Consider the following 23610-nt stretch of genomic DNA (forward strand, 5'->3'; position numbering starts at 1 on the left):
TTATGAAATGTCCCTCAGTGCATTCCTTTTGGAGGTGGAAAAGACACCAGGCTGCATCATCTCAAGCCTGTGCCTGGTCCCTCTAGGAGCTGAATTCACAAACAGTTGGTTCTGGAAGCATGTGCTGTACAGACTAATGTGCAAAAGCTGGGATGTCTTTAGAGAGACTTCTTGCTCGAGAGACATCATTAGCTATGAGCTGTCTGCTGTCCCCAGGAGTGGGTGGAACAAGGCGAAAAAATATGTGGGGAAATAAAAAAGCCAAGGAAAGGGAAGGGATGATTTTAGAAGCCAAGCGAGAATCTTCAGTTGGGAAATCAAGACTGGTTTAGGGAGTGCAGTGTAGAATTTTAAATGGCAAGGCAGATATAAGCAAAAAAACAAAAGAAAATAGCAACATAACAGAGGTCCAAGGCAAGTTAGCTGTAACATAGGGCAAACACTGGTTCAAAAAAGAAGGAAGAAACCCTTAAAAGCAAGGACCGTTTATCCATACAGAAAAGAAAATAGCCAGGGTTTGCATTCTTCAGTTATTTTGCTATTTTGTGAAAATACATGAAAATCAAGGCCTCAGAAAAGTGACGTTTTTCAGAGCCWCAGACAGATGCCTAATGCTAACTGAGCTCATTTCCCTCATGTGAAAGGTTCTTATTTCTTCAAATTTGTGTGTATGGGTCTATCTGAGTTCAAGCTGTAGGTTAAGGACTGCAGACTTGGATCCCCGCAAGCCTGCAAAAGTGGCATTAGCTGTGAATACTTGCCCATCAGGTATTTGTTTTATTCAGCACTGTGATCTTAGTTTTATTAAGGCTGCTGATTTCCTCCTCTGTTGCCAGCGAACATCTATGGCCTTTACCCAGCTGTGATTCCTAATGGCAAACAACGAGGCAAAGCAAGTAGCTGAACTGTTGGCGCATGATGCAAAGACGGTGCCCAGCTTTGCTTCTTGACCTGTCCAGGCATCAGCTGAACTGCAACAGCCATGGTTTGTCTTCATACTTCTATGAACAGTTGTGGCTCTGCTCTCCTGTTGTAGGGCAATAGCAATCATAGACCAATTGATTAAATGGGATCCTGTCTGAGATGACTGGCTCTAGTGGATCCTCCGATAAGTGGAAGACCTTGGTGCATCAACAYGGCTCCTTTGTGAGGAGGTTCAGCAGGTATGGGCATCCTTTAGCACATCCCCAAATGCTTCTCCATCATTCAGRTGTGGTTGCTTTCTGGAAAAGACAAGGTCACAGCCTTGAGATAAGAGGACTGCTTGTTTCCAAAGGAATAGCAAGAACTACACAGCGAAAAAAAAAATCCCTTCATAAGCACTGCTTTCCAAAAGTGGATAAACTTTCTTAGCTCTAACGCGCCACTCCACGCCCCACTTTCCACGACCTCTTAYGCCCCTATGCATTTTTATGCTTCTTTAAGTAGCTGCTAAATCCCAAAAGATAGGAGTGTTTCCTCTTTTCCTTTTGTCACTCTCCTTTCAAGCAGAGATATTGAGTTTCAAGCCCAGAGCACACTGGTTTCAAAACATCCATTCTGATTGGCACTGTGATGAATGACACTGGTAGAGATGTGAACCACTGCTCCAAGGGGACTGCAGAAGCATTCGGTCTATCCCGTGCCTCTTATTCCCTTCCAGTACACGCTACTAAGCAATGAAACCGTTTCCTGAGAGAAGTGATAGAAGTCCCATTGCTTACAGCATTGAAAAGCTGAACTGAAGAAAGGAATTAGGAACCAAAGAGAAAGACGAAAACAATCTTACAGCTTTCTCCTGGGGCTGAGCTGGACTGTTAGGTTGGTTTCATCTTGATGTCTTTAATTTCTCACACTTTGAATCCCACAGCTCTTTTCCAGCTGTAGGAATGGCCACCTTTCCTCCTGTCYTCTGTTAAGCCTTCCGTTTTAGCATCTCCAAGTAGGGAGGCACAAGAAAACGAACCATCACGTCCTTGCACTGCCAGCAGTTCTCTATGGGAACTGATCTCGCACCCGGCACGAGCGACTGATCCTGCCCCTGAAAACTTGAGCAGCTGCTCTGAGGGGCTGCTTAACTGCTGGACTACTGGCTTCTTAGGGCAAGACCCCAGCAGGGAAGGACTCAAATGCTTCTAAAGAAAATCATAGCTCTGGGAGGTCCGAATATTTTCTCACATACTTCCCCTCACTCTCTGCTGGTTTCCAACCTCCCTGGTCTTTGCTGCTTGATATTTAGATAACTGAGCTGCTGTATTCACTCTCTTCAGGATGCAAAGGGCTGGTGAAGCTGTTTGATTTTGATGTGGAAGGTGAGATAAGATTTCTCCATCCACCCTCTTCTTTTTCCTCCCTGCGTGGCTCCTGTCCTTGCMGTTCTCAGGACTTGACTAGCAGAGTTTTTAAATGAAGTGCAAGTCTTAATGTGAGGTGAATCCCAAGACCACAAACAGTTTGGACTTCAAACAGTGAGAAAATTGGCGCCGAATGATTCCACACACAAAGCAGAAAACTTTCATTTCCTGCAGGCAGGATGGAATTGACTGTTATATTAAGACTTCAGAAGGAGCACTGCCCCGGAGTAATTTCACTGCTGTCAGGCAGTGTTGACATCTAGATTAACCTCTGTGCAGTGAATTTTACAGCAAAGCTCATTGTAATGCATGTGGGGTATCTCCTGTAAATCCCAGCTGAAGCCCATCGTGTCCCACCCTTCTGCACAGGAGAAGGGTCGGGGAGCAGCCACTATCATTTCTGACCCTGGCAGAGCGTCACTTTAACCTCATCCAGACCAGTTCTGCTGACACTGGTTTTCTATCCTAAGTGACAGTAGCTCCAACCTGTGTTTTTTTTTAACTCCCTAAAGAAGTTAACAACACTAGAGACATAGAATCTTTACCTGTGACAAACAGCTCCRTTCGTGTCTCCACCCAGCAACACAGTCCTAATTAAAAGGCACCATTTAACCAGTGGCAATCAGCTGCTTGCACTGATGAACTCCCAAACACGCCATCCCGAAAGCCGGGGCCTGGACTGGACCTAATCCAGGCCTGAACGACAGACAACCTTCCAGCTGATGTGAAGAGACTACATCCAGTCCTACCCACCATCCCACGGATGTGTCCTGTCTGGAAAACCAAAGCTGCAGGAATTAAGGCAGTACACACAGGTCATGCAGTGCAAGTCAGAGAGCACTGCAGAAGAAGTCTCCTGAACTTACGGCTCCAGCAGTTGAGCTGGTGCTGCAGGCCAGGCCGAAACACCTCTGGCTTTTGCCATAACAGTGGACTGAGCAGCAACAGTTCCCAGGCAAAAACAGCAGCTTCGCTCTTTGTGTATACGGAACATCTTGTTTGTGTAGCCTAGTTGCACCGCTGATGCACTTCTGTGTGGAAAAAAAAATATTAGCATTGAAAATACTGGAAAATGAAGGGAAGGAAACTAGTTATTTTATGCTATATATATATATATATATTTTTGCAAAGTCATCATGCACTTATCTTCAAACGAACACTTCAGTCTTCTGCAGAAAGTTCTAGGCAAGATACAGGCTACCAGGTGCTGAAGAGGTTAGTCACCAATCCTAAAGGCAAAAAATCTCAGTAGTACTTGCAAAAATCCCTTTCAGAGCCCAGCTCTGCTCTTACCAACAGCTCCTGGCAGTAGGTTTATTGTTGTTTTTGTCAAAGGCCTTGGATGGTCTAAGAAGAGGTGACGTGCCCGTAGTTCCCCTCATCTTCAGTGCCCTTGGCATTTCTGAAAACAGGCCCATAAGGAAGATTGCTTCAAACTAACACTTACCATTCCCAAACTGAATACAGCTGAAAAGGCTATCCAAGGTTATAAAGAAGGTCAAGCTGTTGTTTTAGACTAGAGAAGGAATTTGATGGACCAATTTAACCGCCACAGCACATCAAAACCTGGTGGCTTCATTTAAAAAGTAATCAGTATTGTATTTCGCTTTAGACATCCGTGCATTAGTGTTCTGCAAATATGATTTCCTCTTTGTTTGCATTATTGATGCCATAAAATGTCAGACACATTAAAAAAAAAAAAAAAGAAAAAAGAAAAAAAAAAGCCAGCCTTTGGGGTTTGGAATGATTTGGGCTGAACTGCGTTTGGGTTACTTTTCTTTTTATTTCCCATGATAGCGATGCACTGTTACTCATTCTGCTATTGCTCTACAAAGAGGTCTCTGTCAGTGTATTTATTCAGGCAACCRTATTTCAGGAAACACATAACCTTGATATTCTCTTCAACGCTGAATGTGAAAGTGTGAAGGGGGAAATGGAAGGGGGTGCTTCTTACAAAGCTCTTGTTGTGTGATGCCGTGTGAGACATGACTGCTCCGGAGGCTGATCTGATCAGATTGTGAGGCCTCTGGTTTTGCCCTTTGCAGAATCGCAGCCATCTGCTTCACCACGCAGCCGCCTTCTGCTGTCCACAGTGGTGCCTAGATGTCTATGCCACAGAGATGGCCCAGCGCTCAAGCCAGGCCACCGAGGAGTCGTAGCTCCTTGCAGTCTTGGAGTAAGTGKGCTGATTAGTTTAGTTCCCTTCCTGCCTCACCACTGATTATTCCCAAGGCAATAACTAGTACCTGCTAAGAGCTTTTTCTCCCATCCCATTAAAGAGCACTGGCCTTGGAAGACACATGCTTTCTGCCTCACCTTACTGTGACAGATGCAGATCCGAGGTAGAGCAGGGACTCTCATTTACAGCCTTCCTGTGTACTTTTAGGAGGACTGCTCTTCTGCTTGAAGTCTCAAGTATGTCCTCTCCAAGCTTTATACCAGTTATGTTTTCTTTCTTTTGGCAAAGAATTCCAGTAGGTAGAGGGAAAGACTGTCAGTCTGTCCTGTTAATTTGTTTCTACTTTGATGCATTCACCAGGGAGTTCAGAACTGTAGTTTGTGTGGCTCCCCTATCCACTTACATAAGGCCAGAATTAGGGTATGGCTGACTTGAAGGTAATAGTGGGGGRAAAAAAAATAAAGAAATTGAAACATCCTTTATGTAGGGATTTTCATTAGTGCTAAGATTTCTCTTCAGCTTTTCCTTCCATTGACAGCAAGACTCGAGAGCAGAGGGAGAGGGATATAGTGGAGGAGTCTAAGGAATAGGCACAATTGGGAGTCAKACTGTGAAGCCATCTGTTCCTCTACTAGGTCCTTCCCTGCTTCACAGAGCAAGTCCCCAGCTTTTCATAAGCAGGTTTCCATTCATCGCTTCCATTCTTCTTCCAGTTTTGATGGCCTTCACATGACCTTCAAACTCCTCTTTTTCACAGATCCATCTCAGGGGTTTCAGAAAAGCCCAAGCAGTAGAGAGCAGGGCTGAAAGGGTATGTAATTCATGTCTGTCTTCCTGCTTTTCATCAGGGGCAAAGACAGTGCAAGTGACAGAAAAGCAAACTTATTTTCCCCAACAGGAGCAATGTAATTTCTTTTTAAACTCAGTTTTTTAAGATGCTATGAGCACTACCTATAAATATGTTCTGAAGTGTTGAATGAGCAGAAGGAGTCTATTTGATTTTGTTTTTATGCCTGTAATTTCTCTCACCAAGAATTCAGCTGTTACTCAGTTCCCAGCAGGTTGCACTGATTGCTGGAGAGACGGTTGGGATTGATTCCGGCTGGGATCTGTTCTAGTCCAGCCTCATTCTTATATAGCTAGATTGAGACAATAGAAATAATCAGCAAGGGACTGAACTGTTCCTATGTAACTAAACCATCTTGGGTAATGCTACCTAAAATTTGAAGGCATTGAACATCCATAACTTTATCTGAAGTCAGTAAGGGCTGGATGCTAAGAGGCACTAAGGATCGCTACAACATTAGGGATGGAGCAGCAGGAGAAAGGAAAAGAAAGAAATTCCATAGGTTAAAAAAAAAAAAAAAAAAGGTATTTGTTAGTTCATAAGGCAAGAAATCCACGCTTGTATATGAGAAAAGACTCTAGAGCATTCACCCTGGCAACAAAGAACAATGGCCATCAAGATTGGAGCTGCTATCTTACAAACCTCCCTCACTTTTAATTTCCTTTCTCTTCTTCTGCTAATGCAGAGCAAATCCCATCTTACAGCTTCCTTGAAATCTGAAATTAAGGTAAGAAGCAGATTTCGCATGGGGAGAGAGATAGAACACATCCTTTTGCGTAACGTATCAGTTTTGTTGCTCAGCACCTCTTTGGTAGCAAGAGCCTGGAGTGCAGAGTCTTTTACACCTCTCTGAAAGCTCTTTGATACGAGCACGGCTCCCATGACTTGAGACAGTTCAACCTGCCCCTCCATCAAGGCTAAGAGAAAAAACAAACAAACCAAACAACAAAAAAACAAATAGCAGCAAACATGAGGCTTTAACACACTGAGGCTTTAACAGACTTCAGCCCCTCTGAGCCCTCACCCCTGTGCATCAGGCTGCTCGGACAGGCTCAGGGCAGCTGCAGTGTGGGGCAGGAGCTGCTTTCGCTGACCTGTCCCCACCGACCCTCCTGCAGCAGAGATGCCCCTGTCAGGGGCTGTGGGCAGGCGACACCTTCAGCACCGAGGACAGCGGCCACCTCCCCATCCCAATCCCTGGGGAACCAAAGGCCCTTCCTCATGGTGGCACCAACAAGGAATGGCCCTCAGGACTTTGTTTGGCTTTGATTTGTTTTCCTTCTTGTAAAAACCTGAGTTCTTATCATCTCTTTGCAAGTGGCAGAGGCAAGATGTCTTAAAATGCAGTGTGACCAGGGCAGAACTCATGAGAGGAATTTCCCCTCCAGAATTACATTCTCCGTCCTACTCCGTTCCACGCCAGTGTTCCACCTCTCAAGGCTGCCCCTCGTATCTGGCCCATGAAATGTTCCTGTCTTCTAGTCAGATCTCTTGGAATGGTTTGACAAATGGAGAAATATTGTATCGTCAGCACTTGAGGAACAATGCCTTTATTTTAGCGTTGGGATCATCCCATTCAGCTTTGACCATCAACTGAAGTTACTGGGGGTAAAGGACAAATGGATAAAAAAAGACCCAAAAGAAGGGACATATGAGACTATGGCCCCTGAAAGACTTTACAACTCTGATCAATAAAAAGTCACATTGCTAAAAACTCTGCCCTATCACCCTGTAACAGGAACTGCCAGGAAAGATTTAGCCAGAAATGAAGATCTATGGCTTCAGGACACTTGAAGAGATGGTGGCATCAGTCGTGGCTTCAGAGGGAAAAGTCCTATCTCACGTACAGGTGCTTGCTCAGACCACATACACTGGATTTTGTCCCGCTTGTTTTTCTGGAGAAGATTGAAGATGATACACCCTAAAATTATGCCTGAAAACACCATGAACTGAATCAGCCTGGTGAGAAAATACAAGAAATGAGAAGCACATCCAAGTCACGCTGGTGGTAGAGCAGCAGTTTTAATGCACCCTGACATTGGCAGCAGAGCATCACATGCGCTGGGTGCCAACACCTGGTACCAATTGACAGTTCTGTGAACCCAGAGCTTTTTTGTAGCCTTGGAGCTCCACTACCTGCATTGTCAGAGTGACCTCGCCATCCTATCTCCAACCAGCTTGGACTCTTGTTACATGCAGTAAGTACAAAGCGTGGCCACTGCCCTGGATCTGGATATCAGAATACAGAACCATAACCAGAATCATGACCTTCAGGGGATACAATTTGATCCCTGATGGCTCTCGCTTGGATAGAAGTGGCCTGGCTTGCTTTAGTCTCCCTCCCTCACCCTCCATGGCTCCCCCACACAGCCAACTCCCTCTGTGAAAAAGATTTGCCTATTTCATTTTCCTTTTTTTAGAAGTGTCCTTTAAACTTTCAGCTAAACTGGGAGGCAATTTCTTGCATGACAGCTTCGCATAGATAGGCTTAAAGCAGAACAAAAATAAATAAATACATTGAATAACCTCCCCTCCCCCATTTTGTGCTAACAAAATGCTATTTTACATATGTTATTTTGAGAAATGAAGGATTTATGTAGAGACAAATGATTGACATTGATTTAACTTTCAACAAGCATTGCAGATCCTTGTGCCTCATCTGGGTTAGGCAAGAAGGCAAGGTTTGCCCAGGTGAAGGTCAAGGATACACAGTTTKCTCATTTGTATTTTAGTGGCTTGAGGAGGTTGTATGAAAAGGGAGGCAGTGCAACCACTGTGGTTTCCCCTACCAACACTCCTGCTGTTACCAGCCATGGGCATGAAACACCCACCTCCTCCAGAGTTCTGTTTTTTTAAAGCAGTCTTTACCCACTGCACCAACCTGTGTGTTTGCTTAGTTCAGGGCTTCTTTTGCATCTTGTGTGCCAGTTTGGTGGTTCTCAGCCTCTTCCAGCTTGCAGCCTCCTCTTCTCCAAACTAAGACTCACACTTCTGCCCTGCCAGGAACAGGCCAGGTTTAGCCCCAGGCAAGAGCCTGGAGAAAAGAAGGTGGTCCTGATCTCCAACTTCCCCACCCCATCTCTACTGGCTGTAGCTCTGGGTGAGGAACCCTGGTCTGGATTATTGGCCAAGGGAGCATCCCTACCTCTCACATCATGTGTTCTGAACATCCTGCTACACTGGAAGGGGATGACTGATACAATTAGCCAAACTTACAAGACTTTTTGAATTGAGGATTTGCAGTGAGGTGAAGGGACCTTTTAAAGTGCTGAAGTATTTACTTTTCCTAGACCTTCCCCTCCCGCTCTGTCCCTTCCTCCCTCCCCAGCCTTGAAATGAAACAGAAAATTATTTTTTTAAAACTGTGTCAATAATTTATGTTTAGTATAAAGGATGATTTAATGGCAAAAGTCATTTCTTTTTCATCTCCACGTTACTGCCCCAGCAGCCACGCATCCCTTCATCCCCATTGCTCCATCGCCCTCCTTTGTGTTCACCTCGTGCATCCCCACTCCACCACAACCTACCGCCTACCTACCACTCTACAGAGACGTGCTTCAGGTTCAGCCCAATGACCACTGGAGAACAGGGATTTCAAACCGAAATCCCCACTCCAGGCCCACCACAAACTGGAACCATTTCCACATTTAAAATAGTCAGCTGCTGCAAATGAAAAGCAGACTCATTTCTTCAATTACGTAAGTTTTTTTTAAAAGCCTTTTATACCTATCTACGTGTGYGTGCGCACATGTACACAGCTGTATCTGTGTGCACAGTTGCACACATGCATCACAAATATAAATATATTGTATGTTAGAGCTGTAAATACTCCTTGGTCATGTGTCTATGTCTTCTTCAAAGTATCATATCTTCAGTGTTACGTTAATTCCATTTATTGATTGATGAAACTGTGCGTAGACCTGTACCCCTCAACATAGTTTACGTAGCTCTCTTCTCAAATAAAGTACAAAACTACCGCTACCTGCTCCTCCTCTCCTTTTTTATTTCACGGTTGTGTTGAAAGTTAATGAACAATTTCCAGATACGCAAACAGGAATCTCCAAGTGATACTTTAGGGTTCATGTACAGTTGGCCATATCAGCAAGTACGTTAATAATGAATTTTAGGCAAAGCATAGACCCAAGTGCAAGAAATTGGGGTGTTGCTATAGACTTGATAAGTTCTTCCTACTTACCTCAAACAACCCTCCCACCATGCAGAAAGCTCTCCCTGACTTAGGAGGACTCAGCAACTTCCCTGGTCTGTTGTGTTGCCAGTTTGTTGTTGTCTGAGGAGCTCAACACCTAAACTCAACCTGCTGAAGAAATCTCCGTGCTGGGAAGATGGTTCAGGAATATGGCAAAATCCTCCACTGTCRTTCTCTGCCTCAACTTTTGACACTTTGTTTTCACACTAAAAATCACCAGTGCCAAAAGATATTTACCATTGTAAGCTGAACAAAAAATAAAAAAGCCTTTGCAGAAATACTAGGCAAAACTATAAAGGTGATTTGTGAAGTAACAGTTTGTTTATTGCAACTGACACCAGACTCTAGCTGCCAGGGTTTGACTGACAACTTCTATTTATTCGTATCYTGCTACACAATATCTGCCTTAGTGTTATAAATTTTTCTGATCAGAATTTCACGGTGTCTGCATGGATATTTATTGATCATAAAATAATCTGCACAACCTGTTAAACTCAAGGCAGGAAGAATGGATGCCAGAAGACACACTTGACAGGAGCTGGGTACCGGTGCCCAGGTGACAGAAGATGCTCAGGTTCTATTTTTATGGCAGTGTGTTTTCCTGGGGGCCAACCTTGAGCTGCTTTTCTGCCACTTGCTGAAAGCCTCTCCTGAAATGCTTCCAAGAGCACGGTGCTGGGTTCCTWCCAGCAGCTCCATATGGACCCTGCAACATGCCTCATTTGCAGTTCCTCACCATTGAGAATTCCCACCTTCACTACGAAATCTGGTGTTTTCACAACTGTTCACTAAGATGGCCCATGAGGGAAGCATTTGGCTTTTCTGCAGYAGTCAGACCACTTTCCTTTTGGCAGCAAAAACAGAAGCATAAAATTTCTGCCCACTAGGGAAAAAAATCATGAAACTTGGCCCCAGCTGGGASTTTCCATATCAGCTGGTGAAAAGAGTCTTCATTCTTCATTCTTCATTCACAGCTTCATCTCTGCAGCTTTCAGTATCTCAAATAGATTATGCCCCCTGGGCTTGGACTTTTTTTGGTCCTTTTGGTTTTTTTTTCCCCTTCTTTTGACTATTCTGCTGAAGACTTGCTTCCCTATGGAAATAGAGGCCAGCACTGCTCTCCAACACAGAAAGGGATGGGTACACTCATGCATATCTGTGCTTTCTTGGTCATACCTAAAGCCACTCTTTCTTGTACTCTTGTGAAAATACCGACCCTTCAGCCCAGTAGAGCCAGCCATTCCTGCATTCCTCCTTCATACCAAGAAAGATAAACCCACACAACCTGTCCCCCCTTCCTTAAGCCACCCAGCTCATACAGAAAGTCTCCAACTACACAGTGCGAACACTGCACATGTGGTACCGTCTTAGTAGTTGATCCTCTGTGCAYATATACATACACACACCTACACAAATACACACTATATTCTGTTTGCCCTAGCAGTGTCTCCTAAACTGTGCAGGCAGATTTACACCCACCCTTCTGCTATCATGAGGACAYCCTTCCTCCAAGACACCATTTCATCTTCTCCAGACGCATCACCTTCAGCACAGCACCCACATGACATCCCACCAACCATCCCACCTTCCAGTGTGTGTGAACCTCCCAACACAGCACATGTGCCCTATGACTCCCAACCACTAGATTTTGGTCTGCTCCTCCCCTCGTGCTCCAGGAGCCCATATTGAGCCRCTCTTCCCCCATAAACACTGTACTAGCTACCAGGTCCTGCTGCTTTCCAAGGACCCYGCTGTCTCCTCAACCTTCATCCAACACAGCTTCCTTTCCCTGCATCCAAACAACAAAACAGAGGCCATTTCAGCCTCATTAATTCCGGCCAGGTGACCTGATGGACAGAGTCTCTTTTCATTATTGATTTAAGGCAGTTCTTGCCTAAGGCAGATCCGATCAAGGATTTCTATGTTCCACTCCTGCCACAGCCGCTCCAAACCGGCTCAGCGCACACAATAACCTTTCCAAGTTCCATAACCCTCATCCCAGTTTACCCTTAGGAAGCAGGAAAGGCAAGCAGCCACCTCCATCCCCTTYGGGAAGAGGGAAGAACAAGGCCCTAGCTTTTCCAGGTTGCAGCTTACCAGGTTTTCCTAGGTTGCAGAGAGGGATGGACACAAGGTTAAACACCACAACATGTTCACAAGGTAAGAGCACAAGGCTGGAGTGCAGGAAACTATTTCCTGCTGAATTCCTGCTGCCATTATTCCCMGAGAAAAGCAGCAGGTATTCAGGAGCTTCTCATTAGCCAGCATGGYTTCTATTAGGCTGTCTATTAGCATTTTGTGGCAGCAATAAACACCTACATAATTAACACACAAAAAAGGAGCTCTCTCTAGGCTAGCACAGAAGTGGCCAGAGCAAGCTGAGAAGAGCMCAAGACAGGCAGGCTCCTGCCTGGAAATTTCTGCCTGCTAAGGAATCAWATTGCTCTAGCTGTCCTCTGGGGACAAAACCCCTTACAAAGAGCTAGCCTTCAATGTCTGTCCTCTTGGCTCAGTCTAGTGTGATCATCTACTTGTAGTTTGCAACCAAAACGCAATTCTCAYGCAGCAGAGTTGAATTTTGGCCCAGCAAGTTCTATAGGCCAACCCARTGGGAATGCAAGACAGGTCAGAAATCCTTTGCAGTATCCATATGTTTTTATATATATACACACACACGATGAAGTAACTCTGGTCTATCAGTAATGGCTGAAGGATGGAGAAACTGAGGCAGAAAAGGGAAATTTGACCTTCTCGTGGCCATGGCAGCTCATTCTTCATTCATTTCTCCATCTTAAAGTCATTGATGGCATTTCTGAGTTTGTCACTCACATGGAGCTCACAGAGCAGCTATGACTCCTCTGCAGTCACTACCCTGCTCCCCAGTTGCCAGAGGTGCTGCTGTGTGGTTTGTGCAAGGGAGACTGAGGAGATGGCATCTGGATAGGGTTGCTTGTTGCTCCTCTCCCTTCAGACTCCTGCTGCTAGAAATATGTGCCCTTTATCACAACTTTGAAATACAGAGAGACACTTTGGAATTCAATTAGTCAAACAGTTGCCACAGCAACAAAAACATATAAACTTAAATGATTTATACTCACAGACACCACTTCAAATAGGAATAAATTTAATACAGCAGCTGGGAATGAAATGCATTGCACAATAAGAAAATTGTATTTTTTCTCTCCCCGATGATAGGCCTCAAGGTCTTAATACAATATAGATGAAAAAAGATATTTGGGCAAAAGGAAGCGGAATATATTGTGCTGTATGTACAATGCCTGCTTGGAGAGTACAACACATAATGAGCATGTACATCTAATCACAGAGCTCCAATTCTGTTTGCTGACAACCACAGATCAAAGATTGCAGCCAGCAAATTGACCACTCGGTTTCACTTTCTTTGACTCTCCTCCATCTCCCCAAACCTCTTCTCTCAGCCTCCACCCAAGAGGGAAACCAGCCCAGCTCTATTGCAGCAGATCTCTCCTTCCACTGCAGAGCCAGGTCCCCGGGCTGGTGAGGTGAGACTTTGATGTTTTTCTAGCAGAAAGGCTTTGGTCAAGCCTAGTTCTTGAACTCAAAGTAAAAATTAATGTTAATTAATTAAAAATTAAGAGATCTGATTTTTTTTTTCTGTGCAGGAAAATTCCCAAAGCATGAAAGAGATCTAAAATAGTCTATTGATGTGACAGCGACCTGCAGCAGTCTCACTTGGTGAAGGCTGCACATACAGGGAAAGCCATGTGGGCTTGCAGCTCCCTATAGCTCCCCACAGCTCCCCTTCATCTCCTAGACTCCCTCAACAGAGCTACCTTCTACATGGGTTGGGAAGACAAGGATTCATGCCCATACAAGACCACTAGCATAACACATCTTCAGTACATATCCAATTCAGTACATGCATATGAATCCATTTGCACCCAGAAAAAGAATCTGGATGAAAAATAGGCAATCAGGAAAATCAAGACACACAGGAATCTTATGGCTAGTTTCCAGCAAACAGAAGATGTACAGATACTAGGCAACACCTACCTTCTTCCTTTCTGAAGGAACAGTGCCTGGTTTAACCCAGACTTGTGGAGGGTTGCATGCTTGCAGTTCATCTGCAAAAAAAAAGGCAAAAAGCAGCATCTGTGAGACCACAGAATAAAGCCAAGATGCAGCTCTAAAAGAATTTACAGGCTCAAAGCAACAAGTTATTGGGATAAGGTTTTATGGGTTTATTTTAGGCAGAAGGTCAGAGGATGGTTGCAATGATCACACTCATCCTCAGATCTCTGGATAATTATGTTGTTGTTGTTTGGGGTGTTGGAGAGGCAGTGGGAGAATGCAGGAAAACATATAGATGACACTACTCGGAGAAGGGAAGCCCAGCAGCGTATTGCTGTGCTCTGCAAAGTGCCAGAGACCATCTCAGCACTGGGTGAAACCAGGATTCTCATCAGGTGYGTGTACCTCATTTGCTGCTTCTGCGTAATGCTTGGCCACAATTTGTCAGGAGACAATGAGCAATGCGCTGCAACTCCAGGATTTATTTTACACTGACAGAGCCACACAGATACTCAGTGGAAAGGGAGGGCCTGACCTCAGGTGCTACATGCTGTGCAGTTCCTGTGAAGTCAGTTGGGCCCTCCTGGACCWTGCGAGTTCAGCCAAGATGAGCTCAACAGCAAGGGTAAAGAGCTCAGGATGCCTTGGGTGCAAATCAAGATCGACACCTGCAACTGTCTTTGGCAGCTTTGGAAAAAGAAAGCAAGCAGATGCAGAGCAACAACTAAACAAAGCTAATAATGAAATCATATTTATGTAGGCAGGAAGGAAGCTCAATTGCCAGGAGAGTACTAAAACTCTACAAGTGTAAATACACACCAAATAAGTCAGCTTGTCAAGATGCCAGGTTTGCTCAGCAGAGCACGGCACTTTGCTGCTGAAGTGCTTCTGCAGGAGGGAAACCAGGAAAATGTCAAAAGGGTCACTGGGAGAAGTACGTAGCTATCATGAAACTACACAAACAACCTTGGATCAATGGGATCTAGCACCACAGGGCTCATTCACAAAGTACCTGTTGGTCCTGACATTAAAGTGTAAGTATTTTGTTGTAGATCTTTGTGCCTTACAGATTTAGAGCTCTGGTCTCTTCCCAAGAGAGCAGAAATCACCACAATGTATAAAATGAAGGGGCTGWGGTATTGAGGTTGGTGTGTGAAAGCTCTGGATTTCACAAAACCTCCGAGGAACAAACTTCTGTCAACTGGCAACACAGAAGTCATCTGGGACACAATATGGCAAGTGCGTATGGATTTGCAGCACTTCGACGTTAAGTCAAATATAAGGCAATAGAAGAAATTAGCACCTCTACAATAACTTGGGGCCACACTCGGACCAGACTGCTCACAGACTCTGAGGCAAGAGGAAGAGCTACAGAACAAGGAAAAATAGTGCAAAGCATCTGCAGATATTAAGAATACAAACCAGAGCCCTACTTAGACTCTGGATCAACCTTCCACAGAGGCTGCAAAAGGCAAGTTCTTAAACAGYTACAATTCAGAGATGGGCCAAAAGCATTTAGTCTGTTACAGCGAAAAACTCAGCTGGGAAATCCCCTTCATCTCCCCGTTCCTACGAAGGTAACATCTGCTCCGCTCTTTCCTTGCTCCATCCTTCTTCGATCCAGTGGCAGGGAGCGCAGCAGGTTGGCGTGTCCATCCCCACTCCGCTCCTCCCGAATTAGGGGCTGGAACAGTTCAGCAGCCGGCTCCCCAGGCCACAAACTACATTTATCTTCATCTTTACACGCCTTTACACAGCTGGCTCTCCTGATGATAATGTGTTCTACAGTTTCCCTTTCTGGCGTGGCTTATGTTAATACTCCATTAACATTGCTAATCAGAGACAGACTTCTGGCAGCATCTCCTGGGGATGAGCAAATGTTGTCCTATGCCTTTTACTTTAGGAGATCAGACTTTCAGATGAAACCCATCCCCAACACCTCCGATTTCAGCAATTAAGTGAAGCAGGCACATCTGGGAGCTGTTCAATGCTGGATGTGTGGGGCTCTTACTGCTCCAAACTAAGTCCTTTTTAAAGCCCCTTTTCTGCCAATCCTCTGCAATATGACATTTGGAACTTTGATTCACTTGGGAAATCAAAGGCTGCTAGAAAGATGAGACTGAATCAAATCAATGATAAAAGGTACAGAAGGTCCTGAAGGTCTAAAAATTCAGGCAGCTTCACCCCAAGGGCAAAACTTGAGTCACAAGAGAAGCAAAATGCATCCATTAGAGCCTTGAGCAGTTTCACAGCATCCCTCCTAACTGCARTGCAGCTACTGCATTTTTAATCCCSCTCAAGAACCTGCCTTCTGGAGCAGCCTCTGGAAGAACCACCACAGGGCAATCTGAGCTGACCACACTACCCTAAATGTATCTTTGCTCTGCCATTCTCAGACACATCCTCAGTTCAGCTCAACCCATCCACGGCATCTAGGGCATTCATTGTTTCATCTACTCGCTCATGTTTTATGAGTACTTCTAAATCCTAGCTTTGAAAAAGGGCTMCATTTTTTATTTATAGGAGGTAGAATGAAGCACAGGGGTACGTTCAGCCCTCAAAGTTGCTTAGAAGCTCTTGCTGTATACATACAAGAAAGGTAAGCACTTATTAACAGATTCCAACTTGCCTCATGTTCTAGGTGGACTGTGACTCGCCATAAGAATCAAAAAGAAAGTTAAAAATGTTTGTTAAACAGGGAATACCAAAGCCTACGGAGTAGCAAGACCATAAATGAGGCAGAATGAGACAAATATGGAAAAACAGATGCATTCCCTGTAAAATCCCCAGCCTACTCAGAAGCATGCAACAGGTGAACAGAACAATGATGTAGTTAAAAATAATAGAGTCTGATCAGCAAATTTATGATAAAAAACATTTGTATACATCTATTTCCCCCCCAAAATTAGGACGTTTCCTCTCCCCTTGCAATCTCTCTACCCCTTATGACTTCTTATCTGAAATGGGAAGCACTTCCACTGCAGGAAGCAATGCTTATAGGTGATTCTCAGTGGTACACGGACCAGGAGGAACAGCTCGGATTTCAAATGCAGCTCCACACCAGTTCCAACTCGCTGCAAAGCCAACACTTGCCTTTCCCAAACAAGCCACCTCCATTTACGGAAAAGGAGGAGAATGTACAAACAATCCTCATCAGTATCTAAATGATTAAGTGGTATATGACTCATATCCATTTGGAAAGGCTTCTCCAGAGCTCTAACAGCCTCGCCAATACCTATTCAGATGCACAAATCAGGCATGCAGTAGCTGCATGATTTATCTCRAACACCTTAGGATCACAGTTTCATTTTTAAAAGTCCGGTATCAATTTCCAATTTTAGCCAAGGATGTACCACATCCACTGAAGATAAGGAAAATGTTGTGCAAGGGCACAAGTTCCTAGCACTGGTGTGACCTTCACTTGCCTGTTGATTGAAAATAATTTCTAATACAATAACCAAAAGTGCTCAAACCAAAGTGCTTTGTAGCCAGTAATCAACTTGCCGCTCTCCTTGGAACCGCTCATTGTCATTTGTGCCTACTGCAAAGCCTCAAAAGCTACGTGTGAAAGTGTGAGATTTCTGTGGGAGATGGATGAGCAGATTGTGGGCAGGCGCTATGAAAACTTCCTCTTACAGCACTTCAGCACAGCACCATCACACCCCATGGCATCAACCCGGTGCCACCAGCACAACACCCACCGATCTGCCAGACTCGGGTCAACCGSCTTTCCCAAACACGCGGCTACCAAGGCAGCCCAAGCCCCTGCTCAAGGGGCTCCGGCTCCTCCAGCCTCATGCTCGCTTTAGTGGGAAACGCCAATTAAAGATTGAGTAAGCACAGAGTGGTTTTTTTTTGGACCCTGTTCTTCCTTGACAAAACTTGTCTTCTCTAGTTTATTCATTATTCAAATGCATTTACCAGACCATTTATGAATTTTTAATTCTTGGGCTGGAGTTTGTTTGCAAGTAGTTTATTACATGTCCTCYGTATTCAGAGCTGGCGCGCGAGCAAAGTTGGATCACAGACACTGYCACCCTTTCCCAGGCTCAAAGAGGGTTAACTCGTTTGTGTGAGGAGTGGGACACAAAGGTCAGAAGYGATGCATGACTCCTACAGCTGTTCTGCACTTCTGTTTTGTTTCAGCAGCTTCCCTCACCAAATCACAGAGCAAAATTGCTTCAGAATAACCAACTACACAAGGGCTTACTTGAAGAACGAATGAACGCAGTTTTACTCCAGATTTACACAGGTTTTAACTGGCATTTCATTTGCAGAGTAAAGTGTAGCTACTCTTTGTCCTCCCAGGACAGAAACTTGGAGTCCATCTTGTAGCCTGACCTCCACTTTTTCTCTTTACAGTCAAAGCACTCTCCCTGATGCAACACAAATATTGCTTCTGCAAAGCCTTTTAGCCCCAAAAAAGTGATTTTTGTCCAGGTGAGGAACAGTAACAAATGGATTTGAGGTAAACTCAGGGCCCACGTATCCATCTAATATCATGGAGCTGCTGCAGGTTAGTACTTCTGAAAACCCTAAGAGACTAGACCTGTCAAACCATATAACTACTCCAACTTTGACTAACCTCGCTGCACTCTCTGAAGTAGCTCTATCCAGCAGATAAAAAGTACATTTGTAAGATTTCCATTGCACTTGTCTTACTCTTTCACGCACACAAACGGATCTTAGAGCACAGGTTAATATTTAAACAATCAGGGCTACAATCATCTTCCAACCTTCCTGGACAAGAAAGTTCTTGTACGGAAAAACAGAGCAGAGGAAATGCACAGGGGAAAGAAAAAAAACCCCACACTCTTTTCAAATGGGAGTTTACTTTTCATTTCCGCTCCCTTTGATATAACCAGGATTAACTGCATTTCATCCCCTTCTAAAGGGCACGTTGGGTCCCCAGCTGTTTTTCCACTATCAATCCCTGGAGAACAAAGCTTAGGAAGTTAAATGAGTTTGGGAACCTCATCTTCGTTTTAATTAATTTGAAATGAACGCGTGCTAATGACAGCTACGGCAAGATTGCCAAGGCTTTCCCTGCACACGGAACCAGTGAACACCAAAAAGCTTGGGATCTCACCAACATTTTTAACCCCTTTTTGCTACAACTACAGCCAAACATTGGGAGCTCTGCAGAGTTCATCAGTTGTCCTCGTTGTCTGTGCATCTCATGGAGACATCTTGACAACCTCTGTTCTAAACACAGAAGGAATCCAACCCTATGGACTCTTTCCTGATGATTCAGAATCCCCATAGAACTACAGTCAGAAATGCATCTTGCTGGGTTCAGAGTGTAAGGACTGCTCTTTCTCTATTTGAAGCCCTACATTCCTCTATTATTTGGATTAAAATAGTAAATGTATTGGGAATTCCTCATACAGGGAAAAGAGAGACAAAAAACAAGCACCTGGAGATCTTATTCCCTTAGCATTAGCTGCACTYATGGCTGGTAACACTGGCGGTGTCTCAGGAAGTTACTGGCTTAAGGATCTTAAAAACAGAGATGGGATCAGATTGAAATGGAGACAATCATTACCTCAAAGGAGGTAAGCTGTAGCAGGAAAGAGAGCACTAGGTCGAGGATACCAAAAAACTATTTCTGGGGTTGGAAGCTGTTAAAATTGAGAACAGTTAGCCAATTTTGACAGAGAGCTTACAGGCATTGGGGAAGCTGTTCTGCAGAGACCCACGGCCCTAGCTGTCATAAGTAATAAAAGATCAGCTCCAACTGTGATACAGAAATACTTGAGGGAAAGGACAAAGCAGGCTGGATATGCTGATCTTACAAGACCACTCACTTTTGAACCTGAACAAAAGGAAAACAGAACTTGGAGCCAGACTCACACTGGAAATTAAGCCAAATGAGAAGGTAATGAGAGGATTTGAAGTCATCAATCTATGCTGAGGGTCTCTAGGAGATACCTTAAGAATGGTGCAGAGAAAAGAATGATTTAAGCATGACTTCCCTTCTCATTGGGAACCTTTTATTCATCAAAGCTCCAGCTGGCCTCTCTCGCTGAGGCTCCATCTTTGCAGGAAGAGCAGTACAGAGAATCTGCCCCAAGAGTGCCTSCTGCCTGCAGAGTTACTGCCCTTGGCCTCTGCCAGGCCTCCAGCTARTCTGGCCTTAAACCAAGGGGGTCCCTTGCTACCCATGGAAAGGCACGTAGTGCTGAAAGAAGCCTCGGTGGGAGAACGTGGACTGCAGAGGCAAAGCWGAGAAGCAATAACACAAAGCTCAACAGAGCTTCGATACCCAGCAACTTTAATCTGTGTCTGACTACGTACTTGAGGAGCCAGATACTTGCAGATACAGGAATGCAGGCTCTAAGCACACACACACTTAAGATTAACATGCCCAGGGTTAYGCTTTTGTTCAGTTGAGACCCAAGGCATTAACACCAGCATAGCTCTAATCTGCTTTTGCTTGTGCAAGTAACCAGTCCGCAGTCTGAGGTTAACTCAGTGCCTTTACAGACGCGGAAGGCGATTGCCTCATCTAAATTAGAGAAAGATTCCTGTAGCTGCTGCTGTGCAATCACTTCCCCTCAGCAACTGAACACCAGCATGTTTACATAGGGGCTTTTGTGGCTGCGAGCAAGTCATTTGCAAGATATTTTTACTGCTTGTGAGGGAACCTATGAAAAAGGATGAGGCGGAATGTCTTGGAATGTAAAGTACCAAGCTGGATTTTAACCACYGCACAAGAGCAAATGGGTTATGCTTGGCTTTTTACTATTCAGCTGGTAGCAATAAAACAGTGCTTGGCTTACGCCTTTACAGAGCCAAGTTCTTTATCTTGAAAGAACAATAGTGAAAAAGGCCTGTAATGGAAGGAGGCAGCTCTCTGAGAAGGCCCTTTAAGACTGCCTCAGAGCTGAACATAAACTTAACTCCAGAGGCTCCGGGCCCAGGCAGCAGCATTCTCCTGTTCTTCAATGCACAGAGTTAGGAAAGCTTCAATTCAACCCTCTAAGTGGCTGGTGAGGTAAGGATGAACACCCATTTAAAGCTATTCATCTTAAGGGGCAGGCAGACAGCTTCTCCAGGCAGGGCTCACCAATAAAGTACAGAGAAGACCAAGCCCTCCCACCTGGAGATGCTGCATGGTTTCCCTGTCGCTTTCTGGGAGCCTCCTGCTAATGTCTGTGGAAGCACCAGACTGCATCACTGACAGAGCCAGCATCAGCAAGGATGATGTTCACCCAGAGGCTCCTAAACTTAGCACACACTTGAGAGAGAAGAGACAGGGCTCACCAGCAATGAATAGAAGAGGTTTTTTAAGTAAGACTGATGGGCACAGACACATCTTCCAGCGCTCTGTTTCTCCAGCTCACAGCTCTTTATCAGCAYCACATATATATTATATGGTCTTCTTGCTCTTTGGCTAGAGGCACAGTCATGGTTCAGTGTTTTAATTACCCGACTGCAGGCTATCTTGGCCATAAAAGCTCACAGAGAAAAAGAGAAACGCTATGCAGAAATAACATTAATTTATAATACGCATCAATTAAAGAAAACAAACAGTATAAAATTAGATCATCAGGACTATATACTTGGGAAACCACCTTGCTGATAGATAGCTGGCTCTGGCCTTTAGCAGGCTAACATACTGTTGCTCTGCACATCTTCCATGCAAAGGGGCTGGGGCAAAAGGACTACCTGGGGGTGGAGCTGCAGACAAGTAAGGGTTTTCAGTAGTGCAGAKCAGGCTCCTTTCACCTACTCACCGGTGAAAACACTTGTCTTGATCTCAAGGGTTTTCTGAAGGAAGGAGAGGCAGAATCCACCCGCAAATCTTTAAAAGTGTGAAGTTCTATTTCTTTAAAGCCAAGGTCCATCATTGATAGTTCAGATATCTGCAAAYTGCTGAAGTAAAGAGCTGCATTTCAGAGGCTTCTCTTGCAGATCCACTGAGCTGAGACTCCCTAGCTCTGCTGAAGGACTGTCTTTTAATTTGATGTATGAAATGGCTGAGAGGATGCTGGGAACAAGAGCAGCAGTATCTTCTGCCCCCAAGTTGGGTGCATTGGGCATGCAGCTGCAGCAACTGCATTTTGAAATGGATCTCAAAGGAAATAAGTGAATACAACATTTAGGGATGGAAAGGTCCATTGACTTTCTCTGCCTGCCCACCAGTGACAGATCACTCCCCCAACGCTTTGTCTCGTGCTTAATGACCCAAGCAACTGGGGCCTCTATTTATTCTTGCCAGGAACGGCTCTAACCTCTCAGGAATCTCCATGGGAGGAAACCTCACAGAGGCACAGCCTGTGTTTGCCGCAGTTAACTAAATGGGGTGGAAAGTGGGGATGAGGGTAAATATTGCTTCTAGCCTGTGCTATACCTCCAGAGAGCTCAGACCAAAGTTACGTCAAACCTCCCACCAGCAAAGCCCTACTCATGAGCACAAGTCCCAGCTGAGTGCTGGGGTGTTGGGGAGAGGCCTCCTCCACACTGACCCATGAGAACAGAGGCCCTATGTGACAGTCCCAACATGGACAAAGCAGCCAAGCCAGCCTGTGCTGCTCTTCAGCATTTCTTCTGCACCTTCTACCAGCCATTTTCCTGCAAGGCTGGTGTTGCTTTCCGAGGGAGAAAAGGAGCAGTGACCCTTCAAGTATTAGAAACCTCTAAATCTCTCTGGGGAATGGAGAGGCCGGACAGCTCTGGCCTCAGTAAGTTACATGTTGTTTTACTATCTGAGATTCTCATTACCTCCAATGAAGCTGTGATTTGTTTCTCAGTTCTCATTTCTTTCTACACAGTTGTGTCTCCTTTTAAGGGAAGCTTTTCCTAGGATTTCTGGCCTCAAAAGGTTTCTTTTTCTTCATTTGTGAATTACAGATGTCACAAACACCTCCGACATGGTGCATGATTCCTCATTCAGATGCAGAGAAGCTAAGGGGGGGAATAAATCCATAGATTTATAGCATCCCCTGGGGATATCAGCACAGGACATACACGCACATGCCAGTGTTAAGTCAGACTAGACACTGGATGTCACCAGCACTCCACTGGAACCACAGAGGAAGGAGCAGATATCTGGCAGAAAAAACCTCCACTCTTAGAGCAAGCGCTGTGGTTGGCTGCAAGTATTGGTGTTGGCAGARCATGAATTAATGAGTATCATCTAACATGTCCTGGAGCTGGAATAAATCCAGCAGAGATGACTCAGGTGAGGAGGTGAAGGAAAGGCTGAAAGGAGGTTGCTACCCTATCTCTGACAGAAAACCAACACCAGGAATTTCCCAGATAGCCAACAGTCTACAATCTCAACAAGCAAAAGAAAATAAGATATTGTGGAAAGGAGTAAAAACAGAATTCAATGATGGCAGAAACTTGMTTTGGCAGTTTGAATACCAAGTACTAGCAAGATATAAAAGGTCTCATGACCATTACTTGCAAATATTTCCCATTTGGAAGGGCAATCACAATCTGATGTCTCCTGACAAAGAAAGCCTACCATTCCATATTCCCATGCTTAAGTCTTTCGCTTCTCTCCCCTATACCAAGCACTCTTCTATTCTGAGACACAAGGTCAGTGTAAAAAAGTATAAATATAATAATCTTGATATGACCCATCATGGAGGAAGAGGAAACTTTAGGCAATTCCAGGGTTTCTCACAACAAGATCAAGATGTAGAGGGACATAGAGAAGCAAGGTACCCAGAGAGGAGAGAGGTTGCTGCAGCAGCCTGTACAAACCAGAGGAAACTGCTCAACCTATAGTAGCACATTCACACCACACCTGACGCTTTATGGAAGGGTCCCACGCCAGAAACATGTGTCACAATTGACCTGGCTGCTTCCTGCAGAAACCTCTGGGATTATACAGTGCATACAGCAGCTCAGCTGGGCATAATCCACCCTGACCTGCCGGACATCTGGAACTCCTGGRCAGATGAAGTATGGATCTCCTCAAAGCCCTGCTGGGTTGCAGGTAAAGTTTTCTCTTCTCAGAGAGGCTGGAGTACTAAAAATA

The 23610-nt window shown here is 44.8% G+C and overlaps 1 long non-coding RNA gene across 3 annotated transcripts in view; it reads right to left on the minus strand.

The window, feature by feature from the left end:
- Positions 1 to 8321: 8321 nt before the first annotated feature.
- Positions 8322 to 23610, minus strand: part of LOC112944821 — a 41596-nt gene continuing 26307 nt past the window's right edge. For 2 of the 3 annotated variants that reach the window (XR_003248848.1, XR_003248846.1), the window contains exons 5-6: positions 13599 to 13669; positions 13116 to 13142 (exon numbers count right to left, since the gene is read on the minus strand). This is a non-coding gene — a long non-coding RNA (uncharacterized LOC112944821). Of the gene's footprint in view, positions 8356 to 13115; positions 13143 to 13598; positions 13670 to 23610 lie in introns of those variants that run through there. The other variant, XR_003248847.1, reaches the window with a different exon arrangement.

The sequence above is a fragment of the Nothoprocta perdicaria genome, unplaced genomic scaffold (genome assembly GCF_003342845.1).
Source record: "Nothoprocta perdicaria isolate Ctin4 unplaced genomic scaffold, notPer1 scaffold_176, whole genome shotgun sequence".
NCBI classification, from domain to species: Eukaryota; Metazoa; Chordata; class Aves; order Tinamiformes; family Tinamidae; genus Nothoprocta; species Nothoprocta perdicaria.